The 27347-nt window shown below is 41.2% G+C and overlaps 1 long non-coding RNA gene across 2 annotated transcripts; it reads right to left on the bottom strand.

Annotated features, from left to right (window-relative positions):
- Positions 1-320: 320 nt before the first annotated feature.
- LOC129374204 (uncharacterized) lies at positions 321-4242 on the bottom strand. Of its 2 annotated transcripts, none has more exons than XR_008607471.1 (3): positions 4028-4242; positions 1191-1350; positions 321-574 (listed from the first exon to the last, which is right to left on the bottom strand). It is a non-coding gene; the product is annotated as an uncharacterized LOC129374204 (long non-coding RNA). The 2 variants fall into 2 exon arrangements; XR_008607472.1 differs by lacking the exon at positions 4028-4242 and adding an exon at positions 2985-3058.
- Between the last annotated feature and the right edge of the window lie 23105 nt (positions 4243-27347).

The raw sequence follows: 27347 nt of genomic DNA, 5'->3' as shown, positions 1-27347 counted from the left end.
TTAGAAAATTTATGTAGAAATTAAATTTTTTGACTCAGGAATCTTATACCAGTCTAAACCTATTACAATAAAAAGGTTATTTTATATTCAGTATTAAATAACCTTATTAAACCAACAATTACAATAAAATATATTGTAATCCTATTGGATAAGACGTCTCACAAAATTGACATAAAACCACAGGAAGTCGGGTCAATTGGGCGAAAGGAGACATGGGAGATTGGACTGGATCGTAACTCCTCATTTGGGAAAGACAAACATAAATATCAAATGGTTTCAAGATGTTGAGACATAATTTTTATTGTAAATTATTAGCCATTATGCAGCTTTTTCATGGAGGCTTTTGCTCCACAACGTCAATCGCTTTGCTCTTCTTTCTATTCTACAAGCGTTTCTGCATCTATGCAGAGCTTTGTCTTCTTCAGTCGCCCGCTGATCGCAGCGTCTCTCGTCCAAGGACGCTCTGAGACACGGGTGGAAGTGAGGACGGGCGCTTCCGACGGCAGCAGAAGAACTCTATCACCCGGAGCCACAGCGGCACCGGAACGAGGGAAGCACAACGCTCAGTCTTTATCTGTTTGACACGGTTGTGAAGAAGATAAAGAGGATTTGTTAATTTGTCTCATTTTCTATTGGGCATGCTCGTCTCTGTTCTGTTTTCTTGCGTTGCCAATTTGGTTACTTCAAATGAATATGATCCAATTTGCTGAGTGAGATCGAAGCCGTGAGGTAAAAGCGCGCATTGGGTTTTTCATTATTGTGAATGCAACTGGTCAAGCTGTGGCGATGAAAGTCAATCAAAGCTTAAGGCCTTGTTTGCGCTAAAAATGTGAAACATAAACCTTCTTCTCTGTTTCACATACAAACTTTAAAGTTTTAAGCAAAAACAATAAAAACATCTAAAGTGGAGGCTTGTCATTAGTTATTCTTCTCAATGCCGTGCTGGTAAAAACGTTGTTAAAGGGTTAACAGAGGAGCGTTGTTGTGACGACTTCCTGAAGGCGGAGTTTCAGAAAGAGCAGGAGTTTCTTAAAGAGACAGAGGCCCGATTTCATATGTGATGTATAAAGCATGTACAGCATCTCAATGTAACATAGTTACTTCATTGTGCTATAAAATGACACTATGTTGCTGGAAAATATACCACTGTTCCTTTAAACCAAATGGTTTTGGAATGGGATTCTACTCACCTTCTGATTATAATACTATTTCAATACATTGTGTCTTGCTATTTTCCTGATTGCAGGTTTGCTGTCTCGCCTCAGCAGTTGTGGTTAGCTTCATCTCATAAAAACGTCAGTCATGTAATCCCTCCTGCAGCTCTTCAGAGCAACTGTGCAAAGTCCTGCACTGAAAGACAAAAAACGATTAGCTAAAACAAACAAATCTCCACATGAAAAAGGCAAGTCCAACCATCCAGGAAGAGGTGTTGAAAATTCTTTGGGGAGGGGGGGGGGCAAGAGGGAAGGTTTTTTGTTGTTGCACGGCATGAGGAGTAATTACACACCAAACACCTGGTTCTAGATTGCGGATAACGCGCTAGCACCGCATTGTTTGTCTCAAACGATTAATCTAGCCGCGGGGTAGAAAAACAAACAAACCAAAAAAAAAAAAAAAAACAACAACAAGAGATTGAAGTAAATCTGTAATGGAGCAGTCAGGGAGTGGAGTTACAAGTTGAGATAGTTTCCTGCAGTGAGGATGTGCGCCTCAGTGGCAGTGACAGAGCACACTTCTTCACAGGCCTTCGCGGGAGCGCTCACTCAACGCTGTTAGATCCCCTGACCTCTCATGGCTACATTAAACCCTTTAGAATAACAAAGCGCAGTTTGAGAGACCCGCAGTCACTTCAATTCGAATGTGCAAATACACTTCCAAGGAAATAAATCCATAGCAAACTTGAGAAATGCCAAGAGTCAGATTTAATATTTTCCTAAAGTATGTCTGGGGTTTTTTTCTATTTCCTCTTTATGCATAAATTTTAAACCAAATATGATCTTAATTATGTATACAAAGTTTAAAATGCATTGTCTGTTGCCTGCAGATGCAAACACACGCGCGCGCGCAAGCGTGCCGCGTTCCGCGCGGCGGCACGTAGGCACACACACGCACGCACGCATGGCGGCTGCAGAATTGAATGCGATAGGGAAGTGAAAAATGATTAACCCAGGGTCAGCTCTCAGCCTCAATCTCGGCAGCGCTCAAAGAACATCCTCGCCTGATTTACACTCGTCATGTTCCACAGCACACATTTGCATATATTTATTAAATTCACCACGCGTTGGAGAATAAAATATAACAGCGCGGAGGGGGGAGGGTGAGAGCGCGAGGAAAGGCGGCGAAGGAAGAGAAGGGGGTGGTGGGGGTTATTTAAAGGAGGTGTGTGTTTCTCATAGATTTGCTTCCCATTCATATTCATTCGCTCGCTCCTTTCTCCTCCTCGCGCTCTCCCTCTGTTTTTGTTCATTAGCATGGAGGTCAGCGCAGGCATCAGATGTGACCGCGCGCCGCTTCGGGCGACACGTTGCTGTTGGTCAGCCTATTGAGTTGACCTTGTTATCGTTGTGACAGACCGTGTTATTTATCAGTTAGTCAGATAGGAGCGGCGTGGAGCGCGGTGATAGTCCGCCGCACGGAAGTAACGAGTTCCCGCCGCTGAATCCCAAACACCGGCCGACGGAAACGCGGCCCGCCCTCGGCGAAACCGGGCCGTCTTCGTGAAGCGGTTCTGTCGACAGGGGAAGCAACTCCGACGCGGTTTCCCAAAAATATCTAGTAGCAGCTTGGCGCCTCCTCCGCCTGTTGACAGGAGAGAGATTTCTGACCTGACAGAAGCTAACTTTAAGCAGCCGTTAGCGAGCGTTTCCGTTACAGGTTTGCGCAAACGATATTTCGGTAATAGTGACAACCTCCCTCGCCCCAACTTCGCATTTGTGTTTTTTTTTTCTCTTAAATGAAACAATGAAAACCTCAAGTTTTCTCACCACTTCCTGTCGTTTTCTTCTTCTTCCAGAGGAAACGTCCGGTTGACGATCGCGTGACGTCAGAAAAGTATTACGTTCATTTTGATAAGAGTTTAAAAAGCTCCTCTCAGAATATAAATACGATACTTACTCTCTTTTTGATGGTCTTTTGGAAAAAAACTGTGGGTATAATAGTAAAAATAATGTTTGCGATAAGAACGTCTGTTTTGTTTTGTTTTTTTAAGCTAACATTAACTGAAATTTATCGAGAGTCAAATTATTTTTTACTTTAATTGATAAACAATGCGGTCAAGACTCCAGCTTCTGTGAGTCTCGTGTATGTCCTGCTCAACGTACTAATGGTGAAGAAACAACTTACCGCTTCAGAAAAAAAAAAAAAAAAACAGTTTATCTGCCGTCATCGGTGGCCAGGCTAACTCGCCTTAGCATTCAGTGAAAGGCTTCATAGTGGTAAACAATTGTAGCAGTGAGAAAGGAGAACATTACAAGCAGTCAGCACACAAGAGTGATTGGCAGCGTTAAGACCCTCCCCCTGCCTCTGATTGGTTGTTTCTGACGGAGTAGTGCATTTGTTCCCATGACAGCAAACTCGTATGGAGAAGGCACATTATACTGTCACAACATAGTTATCTTTTTAACAAATATTTAAAAGAAAAAAACATTTTTCATAGGAGCTACGTACTCCTCCTTCAAGTCAGAAAAGATTCATTTCAACCTGTAGTCTATAAGCTCTTGCTACATCAAAGAAAATAACCTTGCTCACTCTCTAAATGACAACTGCCTCTGTTAAAATTAAAGCAAAGCGATCATCGTGCTAAGCAGGCTCATTAAGTTGAAATTCACATCTCAGACTTGCTTGAAACAACAAGACATTCCTCATTTAGCCTAGAAGCAGATTTACTCTTGTACTCGGACAAATGCTTCCCACTCACTCCACAAAAACTGCAACTCGCACCAAGTTTTCCTTTTGCATTTCCATTTTCAGATTCCCCCTCGCTCACCGTTGTACCTCTAAGGCTAACGGCGAAATGCTAATTATTCACCTGCGGCCTCGCTCTAGATAACCTCGACCAGGCCTCCCATTGTCCCCCGCTTCTGTCTCGTCCGTCCGTCCGCACACAAACAAACACACTGCAGCCTGATGGGAGCAGCGTGGCAGGTGGGATCAATAGGGCTGAAACCTGTCCAGAGCGTTAATCCATCAGCGGCGAGTGGAGAGAAGAGGCAGGCCAGGAGAGCCATTTGCTCACACACAGGCCTCAGCTCTTTCTTTTTTTTTTTTTTTTTACCACGCTGTGTTAAATGGCTGTCTGAGAAATATTTTTTAAACCAAGAGACCGCCTCGTCCATGCACACTCTCTGGAATCTCAAAAATGCTGTTGTGGCAGAGAAGTGTTACACTTCATTCAGCATCCAGAACGAGCTCTTTTGAAAAAATCAAAGTCAAGAGTTTCTCAGTTGTTTCAGATGTTTGAAGGTCTTGGGTGTAAAAAAGCTACCTTTCATAAGTGGGAAACAAACATCTATTTGTTGGCTGCGTCTCATGTTTGGCAGCTAAATGTGAGAATACTTTAGGTTTTTACTCGAGGGCCCGGAAAACTATGAAAGCAGGATCTCTCCTATTCTCCATCAAGCATGTTGTCTTATCTTAGCTGTTTCCAGACGCTACATGCTAAGATCCAGCATATAAACTTAGCGACGAGCTAAGGTTCAGGAATGATTGCGCGTGTCCACAGCGACCTCTCGTTTCACAAAATGACTCAATTCTCTTCTCCATTTGTTGCAGTGGAAGGATTTTTATTGTTGTTGTTTTATAGAGAATATCGTTTCTGTTTTTTTGTTGACGATCTATGGATGATAACGTACAACTTTGGAATGGAGGTGAATCGGCATGACTGCCTGCTGATGCGTTATTTACAGCTCCCAGTGCACATGTATTATCGCTCAACTTCAAACAAAAAGCTGCTGGTTTGGGTTTGTTTTCTTTTTGGTACAGCATTAATGTCCAGCTAGTGTATTAGCGGGCTACCAGCTAAAGTATTCTCATCCAGACGGCAACATAACAGGGTTTTTCGAGACTTAAATCCTTATGTTGTGGTAAATATCTGTCCAAATTTAAAGATGAAGTATAAAGTTCATTTAAAGATGAGCTATGGATAGAACCAAACTTCACGTCTGATGAGAGCTGGAAAAAGCAAGCCTTCTGTTGTTGAGTATGGTGTATGTAGGATTACAGAGCATGGTACCCCAGCAGATTAGTAGGCTGCCCCGCATTTTTGAGCCAAGACAGCAATATGGCGTTTATAGCTAAGGTTTACATTGGAGCCGCCTGGAAGAGCATATTCCAGGTCGTCCAGTTTGTGTGAACGGCGGCGCGTGCGATCCGCGCCGAGTGACAAACATCCAGAGGAGTCTGATGTCCACATCTGAACTTATAGGTGGGGAAGGAAAGGAAGACTGGAAATTAATTTTATGGAAATTAAAACAAAAAAAAAGAAGTAAAACCAACAATATAAAAAGTTTAAGTTATGCTTTTTAAATCATATACAGTAAGTATATATATTGTTTACTGGAAATTAGTGTAATAGACATTTATAATAAAAACAAAAGGAAGTTAAAGCTGTAAGAAAAAAGAATGTAATTAGAAAACGATTTAAAACACGAGTACAATTTTTATAATCTAGTGACCATATCCTGACAGTTCAAAGAAGAAATAGTTTCTAGTTCTATCACACACACATATGATCTAAATGTGTTTTTACGCATAAAAGAAGCACTAATAATATAGAATAGCAAGAAAAAAAAAAAGACAATGGAAGATACTGGAGAGTCTCCATCGCTCTGATGGGCGGGCAGCCAGTCAGCCTTGCCTCCCTGGAAGGCCCCAGTCTGATTCAGAGTAAAACAATTGGCAGGAGGGATGTGAATCTCTCCCTCTCGTTGCTTCCTCCCTCTCTTGTCTCTCTCTCTCTCTCTCACACACACATTGAGTCAGGGATGGCAGAAGACCAACAGTCTGCGCCAGTGGGCGTAGTGGGACCGCCGGGCATGCTGGGACCAGCCACGGGAGTTAAGACTCGCTGAACTACAGCTGCAACCAACCCAGCCATGGCCGCAGTGAGAGGGGACGCGAGCTCCAACACACTGCTACAGATACACTCAGACACATATGTTCTCCAATAACACACACGCGCGAGCATAACTGCCTGTCTGGTCCCATGCCATGAGTCTCAGCTGTGCCAGCCCCCTCCCTCCCTCCGATCCTCCCCACCCACAAGCCCTGGACCTCCCGCGTATCCCTCCCTCCCCTCCTCTCCTCCCTCACCGCTCCTCCCCGTCGGTAGCCTTTGTGGGCTAATTAGCGGTGAAATTGGTGAATTGCAGGCTCGGGCACACGCATGCATACACATTCACCCACACATCCCTCCCTCCCCCAACCCCGAGCCTCCCCCCCTCCGTTATTCTCACACACACACACACACACACACACACACACACACACACACACACACACACACACACACACACACAGTTGGTAAATTGCAGGCTCAGGCACAGCAGTTGCAGACACTTCAGCATAGCCAAGCGCCACTTCAGCCCCTGAAAAGCCTCTGAAATGGGGCATGCAGCACAAAGACAGGAGTGGAGAGGAGAAGAAAGGGAACCACGGTGGAGAAGGCGAGAAGGAGCGCGCGCGCGCGAGAGAGAGAGAGAGAGAAAGAGAGAGAGAGAGAGAGAAAGAGAGAGAGAGAAAAGTCGGAGGAAAACATTTCGCCTCGGTGTTTCTCATCGCTCTCGAGTGCGTTGGCACCGCTCACCGTATATACGGGGAAAATTAAATTAGTGCCGTTTTTTTCTCTCTCTCGTCAACTTCTGGTCCAGACGTGTTTTGTCGGAGAGCTACCTGACTCTCACCTGTGTGCCATTGGCTCACGTCGAAGAGTCGCTAAATGTCTCTTTCGCCCCCACTCTCTCTCTCTCTCAGAGTCAAAGAGCTTCCAGTCTGTAATGATTTCTGTGATGGACGACACTCATTCCATCATCCCTTCATCCCCATAAATTACCTCTCATATTAACAGGCAGTATTAAAACTCTGCAACGTGTCAGGGCTCTCATTTAAAATTAATAAGTGGTAATGATGGAGGGAGGGAATCTGACGAGGAAACATGGGAAGGCCGAACAAGGTGTACAAGTTAAGGAAGGAGGGGTCAGGCAGGGAAGAGAAATACACACACACAAACCCCCCCCCAAAAACACAAAGAACCGGAGCTCAAAGACCGAAAGACGTCTGAGAGATCTGTGCTAAAACTATCAACACATCAAAATTTGGAGGGATGTAATCTGAAACAGACGGTGTGATTGATTGCCAGCTCCTTTGGTCACAGATACAACATGGCTTCCCAGCTGAGCATGTAGCCAAAATAAAAAATAAAAAGATGACGACAGCCAGACAGTTACATTGTTGGACTTGGTTGAGACCTGCATTGAGTATAGACTTGGGCAGGTGGTGACTGTCAGAGAAAAAAAAAAAAAAAAAAAAAAGAAAAAGAAAAGTTGTGCTAAACTGAAGCCTAGTCTGTGTACATTCAGATATCTGGCAAACCGTAACATGTAACCTCAGCTTAAGAGCAATTTATAAGTAAAACTCCAGCCAAAGAGAACATTTGCACTGCTTCTTCTTCTTCTTTTTGTTTTTTTTTTTTGCATATTCACGTTGACATCAGAAACCAGAATCTCCTGGCATCATGTTTAATTCCTAACAGGAAGTGGTGATTGTTGAAGGACAATGATTGGCTGCTATAAGTTTTAGCCACAAGGCCCTCTATGAGTTTGGCATGTTTAAAACAACACTCAGTAATGTGACCCAGCGGGTTTGTGTGAACAAACGCTTTGATCTTATTGAACACAAGATAATATCTCAGCTTTTTTTTTTTTTTGAACGGTGGACATGGTCCTAGGTGTTGAGAAAAAATACACAAAAGGACTAACAAGATGTAATTCTATGTACTTGATTGAGTAATGCAACAAATATTTGTACTGCAGAGAGCAGAATGCACTATTTTGCATGTTTACAACACTAAACCACACACAGGGCTGATCACAGTAGTGAAGGGCTCGTGGTCTTACAACCACAGAATGTCGCTATGTTAACCATAATTAATTAAAATAACTAAAATAATTCATGCAAAACTTTGTGTGGAAACTGTTTTACAAATGTGCACGAGTACAGAACGTTGTCGGGAAAGCAGTCGGGCAACCCAGTTGAAATAATTTTGAGCGTTTTTGTCCGACTTTGTGATTTGCCTGCTTGCTGGTGACACAGATTCAGTTGAATACTCACTATATTTAGATGACGTGCGCAAAATACATCCGTCAACATGCGCGTATGAAAAAAAAAAAGTCTGTCAATCAACAAATGACGTTTATTTTTTCCACACTGACCATTTTATAATTAGATCATCTTGGCAGTCTTTAAGCCATCAGCTGCCACCTTAAACGGATAGTCCTTTGGATAATAGAAAGCACAGCAGTGTTGTCGACTAAAGTGTCCCACTCATCCTTCTTTGGCCTTACTGTCCCCCAGGGACACATTAGTCTCTTAATGCTTTGTCATCACCATTGGTTAATGGACCTCAGAGCAGTCTGTTAAAAACAGCCCTGATCAATACACAGTCTGTGCAGAAAGGGATAAGGTGCAAAAGCAAAGCAACTTTTCTTCATGCCTGGGAAACAAAGAAAGAAAAAAAAATAGTGTGTACTTGTCAATATTAGCAATGGCTGCTGGCGAGAGCTGATCTCTTGTCCAAGCTCTGGAGCTCAGAAACAAAATGCACCAAGACAAGCAAACGTCTGATCCTCGTATGACTACGAGACTCTTGTGTAAATTAGAAGCTAAAAACAAAACAAATATGCTCAAAATTGGCACAGTGACCCAGTTGAAATAGTATGCACACCTTTAATGTAAAACTTTGTTCAGTAACAGCACACTTAAATTGTATTTAAGTATTCAGTTATGAGGGTTCATCATAGTCCCACATGTTTTACTTGGCAATTTTTGCCGACTCTGCCTTGCAAAAGTTTCCCAAATCTTATCAGGTTGTGAGGAAATCATCACAATATGGTACGCGCGACCCCGCAAGTTTTCTGTCAAATTTTTCTGGACCCCAGACTTTTCTCTCATTTGTTCATTCTGAGTGATGCTGAAAAAAATAAATAAATGAAACGCCCTTTCAGCTTTCTGGAAATTTTGAGTAAAAACTACAAGTCGCAACATTTTTCCACATGCTTTGAACACAGCGACTTAAACGACGGGCTTCAAAGGGGTGGACTGTTGCTTGATGCTCGTTAGCTCAAGTTAAAGGGTTAATTTGACTTGAGATGAAAGTGACGATGAGAATGAAGATGAAAAAGAGAGACTGAGAAAATGAGTGTGAGGCTGTTCAGTTCAGACACTGAAGAATACAACTGAAGTGGTTTCACTGTGAAGATAGCACTGACATATTTTATTTAAAGTTAAAACAAATCTTTTTCTGTACACATCTCACGTACGTCTTATTAGATTATGGCCTACATACTTTTTTCTTGACATAATTAGCGAGTGCAGTTTATATTTCAATAGTCCGAAAATGACAGGACATCTTGTCAGATCAGTATTACAGGAAAGCAAGGTAATTTCTGACCGATGATAATTTATCGCCTTTTTTTTTATTAAGCGTTTCATGTAGGAAGATCATCGGTGACACACCACCTCCAACCTCAGTTTCTCTTTAAATATGGTAGATGTTACAGTGATTTAAACGTTCATGAAATGGTGTTTGGATAAAAACTTGGGATGTTTTTGAGAGTGAACCAGCTCAAAAATAGTGAAAGTCCGTCTTGGTCAGGGTTTCCCCCTGGTGTCTTATAAGCCTGGCGGGCCACCAGGCTTTACTTGTGCCCCCACCAGGATTAGCATTGCTTCTTTATTTAAGTTTTTCTTCTTGTAGTTGGTGCTCATATATTCATCATCCAATAACACATAATTATGAAGTGATATTTTCAAATTTCCTGTCAACTTCAAACATGTTTTAACTGAAAATACGACAGGCCGCTGGATAAATGACTGCCTGCACCCCAACCACCGGGCTTAGCAACTTTTCTGGGGGAAATCTTGTTGGTATTTTGGGAGTTTGCTGCAGGACCAACTAATCTGTATTTATCTGACGTGAAGACACCAAGAGAATTATTCAGTGCAGGTAAAGCATCACCTTCGTGTAACCTTCTAAAAGAACCTCATCTTGGAAACTCGATCTATCCCTTAAAGGCTGAAATTAAGATATAATTACACTAGAAGAGTGAGCTAATATAAACTTTCCCTCCATTCTGAAAATCAGATAAGCTGAAATTGAAATAACATCCCTTTGAACACCCCTCAGTCAGTCATTGCACTGCTATTATCCATTTTTGTTTCCTTTTTGAAGAACGGCCAGTCAGTAAATTGCTAAAAAGCTAAGATTACCTTGCTACATTTTACAGCGCTCATATGTTGTGATGTTATCATTCGACAGCTTAATCAGGAGTGGAGATGTAAAGCAGATAGAAGAGGAAACATTACCGATACCCACGCATTTAAAATCTGTTTAGCACTTCTGTTAAGTCAAACTCATCAAGCAGCACAAGGTTAGAGGGGGACAATCAACACTGTCCAAATGGTAAGTAAACAAGCTAACACTTGTTCGAACAACAACACACTGAAGACCTCATCTGCACACACACACACACACACACACACACACACACACACACACACGCACACACACACACACACACACACACACACACACACACACACGCACACACGCACACACACACACACACACACACACACACACACACACACATCCAGTCCTCTGTACATCATTATTTCCCTCTCCTCTCCATCTCCATCTCTAGCAGCATGAGTCCCCGTTCTGGCTCGGGGCGTCTGGCACCTTTTGCCCAAATCGTACTCCGAATGGGGGCCGAACTGAAGCGGAGGGGGAGCAGGAATGAACTAAAAGGAAAGGAGGAAGGAGTGGGCATGCAGGAAGACGAGGTGTTAACACCCTTTTCAACACCAGAGCCCACACCAAGCAGAGGGAACAGTCTAATTGCTAGGTGTGTGTGTGTGTGTGCATAGATTTGTGTGGCTAATATGGAGTGTGCATCAGTTTTTTTCTTCTTCTCTTGGCCGGCTTCTCTTTAGTTTGTACATTTACGTTTCGTATAGTCACACTGTATGTTATTATTTACATCTGGAAATGTCAGGCCTGCGCTCAGCGCCGGAAGCCAAAAAAAGACAATCGTGTTACTTTCCATCCGTAGAACAATTCTGTTGACAAAATGAAATATGGAGACATGGGTGTTATTAATTTAGTGCAGTGAGACACCGCAAAGAGAAAAAAAACACAGAAAAAATAAGTGAAGAACGACTCAAACTCGCATTCTTCCTGTTTCTTGCTTTCATGTGCTGGCCACGCTCGGCACAGACCCGTTCCCACAGTAACTGACTGACAACAGCTCCACTAATGTATCGCGATTCAACAACCCAAAAAAATATGCAAACATTTCCCACACTTAGAACAGAACAGTCAGCCTGTTACAGTGTTATTGTTTAAGTCTTGATGTTTATTTTGCAATTATTAATCAGTGATCGTCTGAACGCAGCGTTTGTCGATTAGTTCATTTAAACACCTGCTCTGCTGATGAGCTGTCAGAGAGTTGGTACGTGGGTCGCCTTTTCGTTCTTTTTTTTTTTAAACTGATCCGAAACACACCAAATTCCACAGCACATCTACATGGTAAGTTGTCAAAGTCAAGCTAGCATAGCTGACCTATTTCATCGCTTTTTATTTATTCTTTTTTGAAAAACTTTTTCGCAATTACCAAGTTGCTGTCATCTTGACAATTAGTAGCTAAGGCCTGTGTCCCTTTTTATTATATATTTTATGTACAGTATATATTGAAGATTTACCTTGTCATGTTAACTTCACAGCTAAAACCAAGCGGGCGTTGGCGGCAGCTAGCGTCTTGCTCTCGTGACGTCATGCTGCAACATGTTCAGACATTCTTTGTGTGTTCTTTTCTTGAAGAAAATCTTTTTTCTCTTCTTCTGCTAAGATAAGTTTCTTCAGAAATCTTCTTTTGAGCACCGAACCCGCTCCCCTCCCCGCCTCCTTCCCCCACCTTTATTTCATTTCTTTTTCCATTTCTTTTGTGTCTCCTGGTATGACGCTCTCTCACCTCCATCCAATATGCTCTGACAGTCTCTTTATTTCTCATTAGTGCATTTTGACAGTTAATGAGTGGACTGTGTGAGCTGAGCCTGAGACTACAGTGAGGGAGGAAGGTAGCGGGAGGGGGGGCGAGGGAGACGGGGAGGAGGGGGCGCGAGAGATAGGGAACGAGGGTGAAATTCGTGTTGATAAATCATGTGGTCAGTAGCACGGGCCTATGTTTATCTCCAGCTGTCAGAAGAGTATGGGAGCTGAGATACCGCTCGCACATTCACACACACACACACACACACACACACACACACACACACACACACACACACACACACACACACACACACACACACACACACTGAGAAGAATTGTTGTTACCTGAATTTTTTTTTTCTGCTTTCCCTCCTCCTTGCCTTACACCATTTCTCCCTCTCCCCTCCATGTGGAAGCCAGATATAGAGCAAACCTCCTGTTTACATCTTTGCTTTGTCCAACCTCTGAATCCCATCAGTCAGCTGTTTGTGCTGATTACTGTTTGACTAATAGACTTTAAATCAGTCTCTCCCGCTTTCATTGTTTTGCTCCCAGCTAGTTAAAGACATTTCTAATTAAACGCAGTTCATTTTATGCACACACCAGCAAAATCTGCATCTATTTTTGTTTTAGCTTTGATTCCCCGCCCCCCCACCCCGCTTCTCCCCCATGTAACTTTTCTGCAACGCTGTACTATGAATTAAAGAATAACTTGGCCACTTTGTGGCAAAAACGATTACTGGTCTTATTGGATGAAGAACATATTGGTTTGAAAAGTTAAAAAGTTGCCTTTGAACAATTTATTTCATTGGCATTTCACTTGGTAGACAAAAGCAAAGTGGTGTATAATTGTAAAACTACAAGGCTGTTTGAAGCTTTTCTTGTAACAATGACCTTCTCCTGCTATTACTCCACGTTTACCTTGCCCACAGACACTGATAATAAAAAATTTATTGAAAAGGCTAAAATAATTTTACTGTAATTTAAAAAAAAATGTTTTACTTGTTCAATAGTGAACTTATTGAATAATATTTTAATGAAAATAGACAAAGTAGTGGGATTTCTTTTTATTAAAAAGGGATCGATGGATCATTTTTAGTCCATTCATTTTGAATAGTAAATTTTAATCTTCTGCTTAGCAACAAGAATGACGTATTTTGGTCATTCTTCAAAATACAAATACACAACACTTCTTTTATGGTTAAGTTCAGTTCAGAGCACTTAATTTATTCATCAGTTCATTCTACTGATAAGCTGTTTACAGTCTGGCTGCTGCCTGCCAATGCAATTTTCCCTCGATTCTCATCTCCCTTCAGTTCTTCATCTGGGATTTCTTCCATTGAGCTCCATTTCAACCTCCATTGCAACAAACAAGAGTTGTGACAATAAAATTTTCTTTTCACTTTGCTCTTTTGGAATTGTACTCTGTCCAGTTTTAGTTTGGCAATTGCAGCAGAGGAAGTGAACGAAGCCATTCAGTCTGTGAAAATATCAAGCAATTACAGTAGAGGGAACTGGAGGATTTAAGACATTTTTATTGCTAAAAATGTCATTACTTCCTAAGGGGTTGCTTACAGCGCATGCAATTTACGATACACTTCATCAAGCTAGCACATCGCATACGTCAAGGCTGAACATTAGCAACTGGATGAAATTGAAAACTATGATGGAGACCTGTTGAAAGCTAGCAATCGTTTCGCAATAGTCGACAGCTCAGATCCTCTATGCGAAAATTAAATGTACGCTCTAAAGTCAATATTAGCATCAATATGCTAGCAGCACCATTACTGAATGTTTTCAGTTCTATTTTATTTGAGATTAAAAGCAAAACAACTCGCTTTATAACTCACCGTTATTTCTGGTATTAGTCTTAAGTTGAAGTCGTTTACTTTGGACATCCCTGGTCTGTAACCAGGCTGATAAAACACTCAGAAATTTGTGAACAAAGGTTCCAGAGGAATGATTGCTTTTTTAGGCCACAGTAATAATAATTATTTAAAGTAACATATCTCATCTACTGATGACCAAGATGCATAAAATAGACATATCTACGTTCTCACCTCCGACCTGATGTGTTGATTTAGCCGTTCGACAGTCAAGTGTCTTGACATGGACGTGCTCATTGCCACCCAACTGCGCGTTGCACATACTCCGTGCATTTGCATAATGTGTGTGAGGTGACACGCGCCGTGAAGTGTGCGCCAGCTCTCACACTCGTGCCTGACAGTTGGGAGTGTCGCGGCGACACGGCGGCCCCCTCCGTGAAACGGCCGCGGCGGTCGGCAACAGGCCGGCGGGAAGGGAGACAGATTGGGTTTTAACAGCCATCGCTGTCATCTCCCAACAGCTGTCCTCTTCCCATTCTCCCATTCAGCCGGCCTGTGTTTGCATTGTCTCCCCCGTGACCTCCCTTCAAAGGCCTACACCGAAGACAGAGCAGGAGGTGTGAGAGGAGGACAAAAAAAGAAAAAAGAAAAAAAAGAAACGGAAAAAAGAGAGAAAGGAAAAGATTGGACAGTGAAAAGGAAAATGGAGCAAAATGCAAATGAGGGTGGGGAAAAAAATGGAAAAGAAGACAAGACAAGGCGGCGGGTGGAGGTGGGGGGGACTGATGCCACGACAGAGGCGACATTCGGTGCCCCGGTACCGTCTCCCATCCCTCTCAATTTCTCCTTCCCCTCCCCTTTGCTCTGGATGTGCTATATTCTGCCTCTCTTATTAAACCACAGCTGCCACCTCTCCACCTCCCACCAGCCTTCACCCTCTCTCTCCCGTCTTGCATCTCTCCTCCAGCTCTGCACCGTTCACCCCACCCGCAACACAAACTCCTCCTCCACCCCTACTCCACCCCTCCGCCGCCACCGCCGCTGCTGCTGCTGCTGCCCTGTCTCTCTCCCATGTTGTCTCTTATCAGGTAGAGGAGAGATAAGGCCGCTATCTTGCCGTGCCAGGGCTTTGACATGACGCTTTAATGCATAATAAGTTCACTCATCTTTTAATCAATGCAGCCAAACCATGAATTTCTGAAGGGTTAACAGTCAGTCATTGGCAGATTTGGAGCTAAAAACACAGAGATAAGGTCTGCCTCCGATTCAGACGGACACGTATGCAAATCAGATCTACGCATGTCGTGTGCAGCCGCTGTCAGATTGTGTGCAGGCCTCACAACAGAGCATCTCCGGCTTGTTTAAAACAGCAGTTAGTTCTTTGTTTTCCTGTGCTCTGATGCTGTCAGGAGACATCGGAGATTATTGAATGTGTTGGCTGTTAAAACTGGGTAACCTTTATAAAAACGTATGTTATTTATGTATTTGTTGTTATAAGTTGTGACAGTATCATTTGAGACAGAAAATCGACTCACTATTACAGAAAAACCATTTATCCTCTGTCATCAGTGGCTATTCTAACAAGCCTTAGCATTCACAACAGGCTCTGCTATCATGAAGTAGCTGCAGCACAGCGAGATCACAGGGATGAGGGTGATTGACAGCGCTAAGATCCGCCTTCTGGCTCTAATTGGTGAGGGAGCCAGGAGCAATAAAAGCACTGGAGTCAGTGGAGAAGCTCGATGTTTTTTAAACACATTTTCTGTCTTATACTGTCATGGCATGGTGACCGGTTTAACAAATTTGTCATTTATAAAAACATATTTTTATAAAAGTTACATTCTCTAGCTCTGGAAATGGATTTACCCTGTTGAAATGAATCATGTCCAGGCCCCTGTTAGAGTCAACCATCTTGTTATTTAGCATTCTTTTGGATTTGAAAGAATTTATGGTATCACAAACTTCAATAACCATCCCACAGCATAACAGATCCTCTACCATACCTCACAAATTGATTTATTTTCCACATATGGATCTTTGGTCTTATGCCAAAATACAGCAGTCACATGTTTTTTACGGATTTATTTTTAGCTGTGAAAATTTATGTAGCACTAGCAATTTTGAGAGAAAGAAACAAAAGAGAAAAATGTGAATTAAATGCTCTCAAGTCACAAATGTGAGGTTTATTTTTACATTGGCCAGGCACACTTAAACTCTGACTAGAAGTTGTTCTGTGCATGATAAAAAAACAAAAAAAAAAATTCAAAGGAAAGATCTATAAAACACTTTACTATCAAGACACAAATATTAGATCTAAATCCAAATACATCTGTTCAGTCATGGATGTTCTCTACCGTTAGTTTTCCTGCCCCAGATTTTTTGGCACTGTGCAACTATTTGTGAAAAACGCATAAATAGTGCATACATTTTCGAACAGTAGCATCATAAGCAGAGTCATTTCCCCTGCAGCCGTTATCATAAACACACTTCAGAAAATTATGTTGACATGTTTTTTCCCATGCGGTTTATTTCTGCAGATAGCAGTAGGAGCACTGGGAGAAGGCAGAAGAGCTCAATTTGTTTTTATAGATTTTCTGTCTCATACTGTGACACTTTTTACAAATATGTAAAAAAAATTAATAAAAGCTTTCGGTTCATGAAAGTTACATCCAGCAGTTGTAAATTCAGTGACCTTTAGTATGTCTAAAGGTGTTTTAAAGATTATTTTTAAAAGGTACTTTTAGTCGGTCCAACGTTGTTCATTGGTATATTATAGATTATTGAATGACTTTCCACAGATTATCATCTGCCTCATCACAACCTGTAAAATCGTCAAAACATAACAAATATAATATTTTATTGAAAGTTACTGCAGCTTTAAATTCAGCCTAAACCAGGTAAGTTATTTTACAACGTCCTCTTTTTGTTTTTTTCCCTAACGAAGTTGAAGAAGTCTTCATCCTCCTCCGTCAATCCTCGTCCTCTTAACGGTTAGTTCACGGGTCACCTAGGTGACGGGGTCTGAGCTGGGAGATAAAAAAAAAAAAGTGGTCAGAACGTCATTACTACACCCGACCCTCTTAAGAGGGTGACGGTGGCTGTAGCGGCTGCACGGTGAGAGGCGGATGAAACGGGGGCGGAGGTGTGTGTGTGTATGTGTGTGTATGTGGGGGGGGTAATCTGCTGTGGTCTGAACTAATAATACATTGGCGATAATCATCGCTACACACAGAGGAGGCAGAGGGACGGTTCATGCAGGCGCACGCGCAGCGACGGAGACAAACAGACGCAGAGACAACAAACGGGAACCCAGAGAAGAGGCTGATTCTCATTCTGTCCCCGTCTCTCACTGTAAATCACAGCGCTCTGTGTTTCCACACAGCCACACGGCATCCTCCCCTCCCCACAACCCTACCTTCTCTTCCTCCAATCCTGTGTGGATATCAGGCTGGTGCAGAAGGGCTCAGCCCAGCTGATAGCAGGTCCTCTGAGGGAACGGGGGAGGTAGGAGTACGGAGGGGTGAGACATGGGTGGGTGGAGTTAGCATGTGTGTGTGTGTGTGTGTGTGTGTGTGTGTGTGTGTGTGTGTGTGTGCGTGTGTGTATTTGTGTATGCGTTGAGAGCAGCAGTTCAGGAACTATAGGGGCTTACCCTGCTCCTCCAGATATAGAGGTCAGGGGTCACACTGGGCAGGATGGTCAGAGGAACATGAGTGGAGTGTGTATTTGTGTGGGTCTACCGTGTGTGAGTCCATTTTTTTTCCCTAAACATGTCCCGCACCGTAAGATAATCCAAAGTTTCAGAAAATCTCACGAAGAACCTCCCTCAATGACCCCTCGCCCCCCGCGGGTCGGATGCGGCGGAGGATTTTCCCGGCGTGCAGCTGGCAACAGCTCATAAAGAGAAATTGTCCTGCTTTCTTCTTCTTCTTTTTTCTTTCTCCAGAACGATTGTAGAAATATAATCAATTTAGAGGACACTTCATCTCGCGGCAAAATGGCAATTTGACCCCCGCGGAGCTCAGGCCCGATGCGACAGCAAGCGGCGTATTGTCACAGGTGCAGAAATGCTAGCGAACCGCATGCTAGCATGGGGGGGGAAAAAAGAATAAGAAAAAAGAGAGAAAGCAATTTCCTCTGTTTGTCTGTCTTGCCTGTTCTTCGCCCTGGGGGTTTTGACGACACCAAGCTGAAGTTTGATAAAAATTAACAGATATTTTCTTCCGCTGAGTAACAGTACCTAAGACAAAGATTGCTTTGTAGCATCCCTGAGTGACAGTTTTTACATCTCTGAAACTCCTTAATATTTCTCATAAAACTGATTAGAGTGGCTTCTTTTTGTAGAAAAATTAACTGCTAAAATGTTTTCTTCCCCTGGTAAACAAATCACTAGAGTCCGTAGTGATCTTTTTTTTCTACCTCAAACAAGAAACAGAGAAGCAGCTCAGAGTCAAGGCTCCCAAACTTGTGGAGTGACTACACCAGACTTCTATCCATCTTACATACATTTCATTTTGTTGTATGTTAGCATTGCATTGCAACCTTGGATCAAACGCTTTGGGTGTCCTTCCTCAAGCTTCCTCACAAAATGGATGAAGTTGAATCAGGTTTGTAGGAGGCTTTGCTCTTTACTTTGTTGTCCTTACACTAAGTTGTAGCTAATTTTGCAACGTGGCTAAGGTCATTGTCCAATTTGAAGATCAGTTTATGCACAGTCTAAGTTCTTCGCTTTTCCCCTGAACCTAGCAAGTGCTTGGATCACTCTTACTAGCAACAACTGCAATCAAACATTGGTAAGATGATTTGATGTTTTCATGGTGTTTTTGATTGTTTTAACAGAAGAATGAAGCACCTTTAGTTATCTGGATATTGTGTCACTAGGAAGATGCAGGCTTGTGGACGTCCACAATTTTCTTCCTGATGTCTTGGTTGATTTCGTTTGACTTTCTTCATTTAGTCAGTATGTTTGACATGTTCCTTTAAAATACATCAACTGATGAAACTCAATGCTCTCAAACGTTGGGAGAAAAAGTTATAAAGCCATGACATCATTATATGGGCTTTTCTACATTCTTTAAAGGTCCACCAAGGTGTTTTGCACAGCTGAATGGTTGAAACAGGAGATTAAAGGATTTTTCAAACATATAAAATAATCAAAGCAACACTCCATGTATGTTTTTGATGAGGAAATATCAGCATAACCTAATGTAAAGTTTAAAAAAGTTGATTTTACATAATGCTCTCCCTCAAGAGGCACAATGATCTTTGGGTATGTGAATTTCTTTCTTAAAAAAGTAATATATTTCTCAAAAGTCGTCTGACATTATTTTTCTATTTCAAAAACAGAAATAATTTTACACAGATTTAATGTCAGACAGTACAAAGTTACAGTATGTGTTGAGAAGTTTACCTACAGTGATCACTGGCATGTTAAAAACAGGTTTTTTGCTGTACGCTCAGCTTCGTTCAGAGAGTCTGGACTCTCAGCTTTTGAGAAACAATTTTTTGCTGGAGTTGTGGACTCTTGTTGACGTTTTAAATAATTGGATCTAATTATATCCAATCGCTAATGCTTGGCCATGACGAATGTAAAACATTTACAAATCCGGCTTAACAACAAAGTTTGTCTGAAATTGCATGCACTGTAAAACAACTTTATGTGAAATAGCTTACGACATCTTTGTGAGAAATAAAATCTCCTATATATTCCTCTTGGTCTGGCTTTAGCTGTGTTCCCAACACAGACCAAATAGTTTTGCTCATTTCCTCTGCTGTCATTGTCAAACTACACCCCTATGTAAGCAGACTACAATTCTAAAACCATGCAAAAAACATCATCATTGACAATTTTGTTTGTTCACTTAAATCAAACTCAATTGGAGGAATATCACACGGAGCACTGAAATGGAATGAGAATCAAATAGGAAAGCAATGGCTAGGCTAACTTCCTTCTGAATAATGATCACTACTGTAGACGTTGTTGGTTCTTTTGTGATCTCCTGGATGGCTCGCCAAAACACTAATTTCAAAGAAAGCACAGAAATGCAATGCTATTGTTCACAAGTCTTCCTTCTTTGTGCTTATCCAAAATTTAATTCAACCAGAGAAATTGAGCTCAATGGAAGAAATCCCAGACAAAGCACTGCAGGAAGACAACAATCAAATGGAGTTGTGTAGGAAGGCAGTGATTGCCCTAGATAATGTGGAGCTTTTTAGTGAATGTTTAGATTTTTCTTTGCATGATTACGCCACAACTGATGAACGTTTTATAACCAATAACTGGGTTTTAAAGTTAGAATTTATTGTATGTTTCATTTTTTAAAAAACAGGCAAACATATACACCCTAAAAATATTTGGCTCAATGTTGTTTAGCCTTAATGACACATTTTTCTATCAATGTGTCATTGCTTTACCAAAATTTGATGCTGTCTATGGACAAGCAAAAACTCTGAAAGTTTCATGGTCAGACCAGAGGATGTGCGACATGACCATGACAAGAGCAATAATTGGAGGAGGCCAAACATTGATATGTCACTAGTGACCATGATGGCGACTCCAAGCAAGTTTCTCAATGGAGCTGAACGATGACACCATTATACATCTATATAGGCAATATTCCAACCGGTCAACCACAGCAGCTCAGCAATTAGTTTTTTATCTGTGAGCCAGATAAAGATACAGTCTACTCTCTATACATTTATTATCTGTAGCTTTACTGTGACAGAATGACAGAGTTAGAAACTTGTTTTCAATGGGAAATTGTTTGGAAAGCAAACAGTCAGATCAACTTCAATGAGATCTCCTCTTTCTTAGATGTATGGTTGTTTCTTTTAGTTCCATTTCACATATTTTATTGGGGCTTGAATATTATTTGGAGTGGATTTCAACAACAACAACAAGAAAGGCATTTAAGATTAAGGGAGGTTATGTCAATAATCAGCTTCACCAGGAAAAAAATAAGTCACATAATATGTCTCAATTTAAATGTTGACTTCCACCTTTAATTAAAAGTGGGATGCTTCTCTTAGAAACATTCAAAAAGAAGCAAGATAGAATTTGTAGCTCTTCCCCATTTCACCCCCCTGTCACTCAAGCTTTGGAAATACTGCTGTGTTATAGCTTGACTGGTCACTTGATAAAAATGTGGAGTAAAGAAACAGCAAACTGTGCTTTTCAATTCGTTTTTGCCGTTAATCTGAAATAAAAATGAACGTCTTCTACATTTATGCTAACTGTACAAGGCAGAATGTATACAAACAATAAGGTTATTTTTGTTTGGATGATTATTTCTTTGGCCTAATACATCTTATATTGCTAGGAAACCAATTTAGTTCTCCTTTGTAACAGAAATCTCTCGAGAATGTGGGTTGACGACTGAAAAATAGCACATTCTGCTATTTACTCTTGCTTCATATCTTCTATTGAGTGCATAGTTAAAGTCTTAATTCAATTTCACAATTTATTCAACCAGCCTAAACACTAAGGGTCGTCAGATAGGTCACACACTGCTGTGGGAGGACATCGCATTTTCAGAAAAATATGGTGGTTTTAGAAACCTTGGCACAATCCTCACTAATCGTAAAAGAGTTAGACATTAATTTGTAAGCTTGTATTGATGAAAAAATACTATTTCCACTGGCGGGTTATTTCATGTATAACATGGGAATAATGTCAGCTTAAAAATAAAATAATCTGATAGTGGAAATAGTACTTTTGATCAACAATAGAAAATTATCGACTTAAAACAAGCTCCTGAAAAGTGACTTTTCAGTCAGTTTTGTCTCATTTGAATTGTACAAATATCTTATTGTGTGTGAAATCAGACAAATCCAACTCACAAATAACTTCTCAGCAAGACGTAAGAGTCAGTTGTATCTTAATATTGATGACCAAATACTAATTCTACTGACAAATTTTATTTTCAATGTGAAAAAAATGTCTTGTTGGAGGAGAAAAAAAGTCGACCAGTGGGACTAGTACTTTTTAAAAATCAGTATAATTGACTTAAACTCCTATAACTTTACGAAGATTGATTTATCAGCCAGTTTTGTCTTATTTCAAGTGTACTAAGATATTTTCAGAAGAAACTAAGCAAAGAACACTTGGGAAGAGTCAGTGGGATTTCTTTTTTTTTTTTTTCTTCCAGTGTTTACGGTAGAATTTTATGTAAAAATTATTATTTTTTTTCTGATAGCTGTTTTATCTATTGTAAGAGTCATACAAAGCAGTGTGAGAAAGAAGTAAAATAGTTTATTTTAGCCTTTCTAACAGGATTTTTTTATGGTAAAAAAAAAAAGAAGTGAATAACAGCAGTGTGATCCTTTAATAAATTCCACACGCCAAGCTCCTGATTTTTCTCTTCCCCTGCTTCTCCACATTGTCACTGGACTTTCTACCTTCCATCCTCATTCTCTCATGCCTCACAGCCCCCTCTAATATATCTTTACTACGCTCCTTCTTGCCTCTGTAGTTTTTCTAACCTGTCCCCCTTCTCTCTCTGTCTCTCTCTCTCTCCCGCTCGCCATTTCAGCTCCTGCTTCCTTATCTCTGTGTTGCCGTCCTCAGTAATTATTATTATGTGCTGCCGAGATAATTCGAAAGCTGTGAGAAGAGAGAGGAGGAGAAAAAAATGGGATGAAAGAAACAGTGGCTGTGGCTTCCTGGGCTATGCTTCTCTTATCTGACCTTGGGCAGAGCCACTTATTGTTAGGCAAATCTCATGTGCAGAAAAATGGAGCGAACGGCTGTGTGTGAGACGGAGAGAGAGAGAGAGAAAGGAGGTGTTGGTGGTTTGGAGAGAGAAGGGGGTGAGGGGGAGATGGATGGAGGTGGAAGGGGAGAGCCGTCAGAAAGCAGCGGGTAGAAGGAGTGTTTTATGGAGCGATAGGGAAAGAGCTGAGCGGCAAAAGAGATGGAGAGAGGTGGGGAAAAATGCAGAGGTAAAAAGAAGACGAAGAAAGAAGAAATAAAACAGGGGGGGTCGAGACAGGAGGGTAAAAGAAAAGAGAAGGACGTGTGTTTGAGACCGACCATGATAAAGACGGGCATAAAAGAAAAGTGGGAAATGGAGGAAGTAAAAAATACAGAAAAAGAGGGAGGCCAAACTTTTATGGAGGATAGAAAGAGGGAGGTTTGGTTTATTATGCAGGATCCGGTTTTCATTGCTCGGTGAAGTACTGCACACACTTCTGGCTTGTTCAAATAAATCCGCTTCCCCTCCAGAAGAGGGTTCATAAAATCAATTAACTTTGTGTTTGGGAGAAACCTGTCTTCTCCAAACTGCTCTCCTGGTGGACACGAGCCGTCGTTTGTGTCTCCGGGTTCCCCGTCACGTCCGGGTTGACCTCGCGCAGCGGCTGTTTACTGAACACAAACCGAGCTAGCTGGCGCTAGCTTCAACTCTTTCTGCGTTCTGCTCGCGAGCGCCTGCGTGTGATTCCGGGGTTCACTTCGTGGTTCCCAGTGCGCGCGCACTGGGAACCATAAATTCCCATCAGCTGCCGGGTGGAGGGAGCAGGAGTGGAGGGTGTGCTGGCGTGTGGCCCTTTCCGCCTTCTCAGCCGCCGCTCGGCTTCCTTTAATTAGGACCCATTCTGCAGGAACAACACGCCGTCCTTCCGCCAGATTTAAAATGACCTGCTCCCTCCCGGTAATTCATGGGCCCGCGTGTCCTTCACAAGGAGCGGCGGCTCCTCGCCTCGTGGAGGTGGGCGAGGAGTGTGCCTTCCTCTGTTCACGCGCACACTATTAAGAAGAAATTAGTTATAGAAACACAGGGTGAGGACCAGCAGCCTGGACAGCTAAGGAGAAATCCACAGCGTCGCCTTTCTTTGTAAAACAAATGATGTCTTTGAGACGGTGAGGAAGTTCATATTCTTCAGCAAAGTAGAGGGATAGCTCAGGCTTTTCAAAGTAAGATCATAGTACCCAGAATGGGAGAGGTTATTCCTCCTCTGCAAACAGGTTTAAAAAAAAAACAATAATAAAAAGAAGGATTTATGAAACTGTCAACATCTTTTGGGCATATTATAAACATTAGCTGCATTTCCATTACAAATGCACGCAAGTCTTCATTGTTTTTCTGCTAACGTCAAAGCGACCCAATTTCACAATTGCCGCGTTTGCGTTAAATAGGAAATGAATGTCAAATTACACATGAATAAGCTTGTTCACAGGACAAGTCATTAAATATTATGGTAGCAAAGGATGTAAACAGCTACATGAAATATATTCACAATTCAGGCATCGTGCTTGAGCTCCTCATCTGCCAGTCGTCAGAAAACGTCAGTGTCAAATTTTGCCGTTGAAGCGACAAAACCCTTCGGTGGCGATTTTACAGGATAACTATGTATTCAACACCTTAAGATGAACCCCGTCCCCCAAAAAATATACCATCGTCCTCCTACCACTTCCTGTTGTCTTCTTTGTTGTTTTTGTCAGTAGTAACATCTGGCTGTTGATCATATGAAAGTGTTACCATTGCGGTTTTGTGAAATACATCTATTGGGATATATATATAAAAAAACACCTCATCTTACTTCAAAAACTTTTAATCATAAACCAAGTTTTTTCAAAATAGCTATGTTGCCATTACTCAAATTTATTTTTGAAATCTCAGTTTGTGCAGTTTAATGTTTAAACGCAGCTAATGCATTTTACCGTCCCTTCTCACTTCCCCACTCAGCTCCTTCAGACTAGCCAGCAGCAATTAGCAAATGTGCCGAGCTCATTATGGGAGCTACTTCTCAGTGCGACGCTGCTGAAAACGTTGTTAAAGGGTTAATAGAGGAGACATGTTGTGAGGATTTTCTGAAGGCGGAGTTTCAGAAAGCGCAGGAGGTTTTAAAGAGATTTTTAGTCATATTTAATATATCCACTATTATAACAACTGAGGTGAACATAATTTGATTATGCTATAAAATTGCATTATGTGCCTGGAAAATACATAGTACTGCCCCTTTAAAGAAAGTAGAAGTCCATATATAAAAATATATATACAAAATATATTTATTATTAATATATATAATAAATCCTTATTTTTACTCATTTTCAACAATTTGGCTTTTTTTGTGCTTGTTTGAGAGTGCTTTCAACGTTCGCATTAAGACTGACAGCATTTTCTGTTACTCTTACACTTTGGTACGTCTTGCAACATTTTTCTTTCAATTTCCTTAAAATAAAAACCAACAAAAAAATTAAGAACATTCTTGAATAGTGCATCACATGACGCCAACGCCTGTTCATTCTGATGCAGCATAGCAAGTTCCTCTCTCATCCGTCCGTGTGCAGGCAGTATCAGAGACTCTAGCCTCCAAACGATGTGCTGATAACATACGGCGTGCTTTCCCACCAATTCATCAAATATTCCCTCCAGTTCCGATTTGTCAGACCAGATAGTTTTCCAGAAGATGGCAGTGTTTGTAGATGTTGTGTATTTCTCTTAGGTGCAGAGATGAAGTGGTGCTCAGAGAAAGTTTATAAATCTCTCTCTAGGTTCATGTCAGCAGTTAAAGTTCACTTCTTTTTTTTTTTTTTTTGGGTTTTACTCTGACACCATTTATGGATCTTTCCATCTTTTTTTCCCCTTATTTATTTATTTTTTACATCAAAACACAAAAAGCCGCTCCGATCAATCCATCACTCAAGAGTGTGGCGCTGTGTTATAGTTTTTAAAACTATAAAGGTTGTTTTAGCCTCTATAATGTAATGAATATTTTTTTGTGGTCTTCTTTTTTTACACGTTAAAGTACTATATATATTTTTTTAAATCTATAAAATTTGAAGGTTCCATCCATCCATCATTTTTCACAATATATGAACCTAGAAACTATAAATAAAACATTAACATTCAGCCACATCACTTCACACTGGTTTGATATATAGCATCCAAAATCACATCTTATTGCTTGTAGTCTACTTCTTGATCCACTCAACCTACACATGAACCTGAACCATATTAATGGTTAAGATCTATTTGGGCTTTCCATGATCGACACACAACCTTTCAGAGCATAAACCGGACTCTGCTATTGTGGGAAATGTTGCTCTGTTGGAGGGAAATCGCGATGAAGCTACGTGTCCAAAAAAAGTTTTGACTTCCTCCACCGCCTCTCTTCACATCAGCAGCACCCAGCAGATATGCACACGATTGTACTTCGTTCAGGCCTGTACACTACCGCCGTTCTCCATAGAGGATCGTGCTATGGCAGTGCAACACTACTGCTTAAGGTGTCACTGCTGAGCGCCTGCTTCACCTTCTTGTGATGCAGCCATGCATGACATAACCTGCCACTGCTATCACCATTCTCTGCCCCGGACCCTGATAACACATTATTAAAACCCAGAGACATTGCTATTTGGACTGTAGCAATGTCTTTTATAGGTATTTGAACCATAACCTAACAGACTAGTTGGCTGATTGGACATGTTTTTAACTGCTGTTCAGGAGAATCCAAGTTTTTCCCCGGTTTACTTCAAAAATAATCCAAAAATATGGTGTTCAGAGAATTGAAAAATACACAAATAATAATAATCAGATAAATGGTGCACAATATATCCATTCTGAAACTACAATGTGGCCAATTTAATCACCAATCAGGAGATTGGAGGAAAAGTGGCAGCTGCAGATTCACCAGCTGCTTTATATTCCACTAATGTTAAAAAAATACAGATTTCGCAATTGCAACATTTATATTAAACAAGAAACTTGATTAAAATTTCAAATTCTCATTTGTTTCTAGTGGTTAAAAAGCATGCTGCGCCGTCACCCTCCTGCTACTTCCTGTTGTCTTCTTCGTAGTTTCCGTCAGTAGTAACATCCGGTTGTTGACCATGTGACTCACACGATGCGAAAAAAGTGTTTCTATTGCAGTTCTGCAAAATATGTTAATTTCAGTGCAATCGAAAACCACTTTATGCAAGCACAAAAACTTTTTATGTAAAAATGTAAATTTTAAAAAATGTTCCTGTTTCTATCTAGCAAGTTTATTTTTATAGTTTGAATTTGCAAAATGATATGGTCGATGGGAAAGCAGCTACTGACATTAGCATACTGCTTTGCTGAGATTAAGTCGACTGGCAAATTATTGGCTGCTAATGAAGTTAAAGTTGGCAGCTTCTTCAAATTTCATAGAGCATCAAATTCAAGTTGCTTAAAATAAATAAGTGACTTATTTCCCTGATCTGAGGTCGAAATCGGCTCTCTGCTTTGTTAACTACAGACGCTCGGTGTTTTACCGTTTGTTATTTTCACATG

The sequence above is a fragment of the Poeciliopsis prolifica genome, unplaced genomic scaffold, assembly GCF_027474105.1.
Source record: "Poeciliopsis prolifica strain line A6 unplaced genomic scaffold, Auburn_PproV2 SCAFFOLD035, whole genome shotgun sequence".
NCBI classification, from domain to species: Eukaryota; Metazoa; Chordata; class Actinopteri; order Cyprinodontiformes; family Poeciliidae; genus Poeciliopsis; species Poeciliopsis prolifica.
This window is presented reverse-complemented; position numbering and strand designations above follow the sequence as displayed.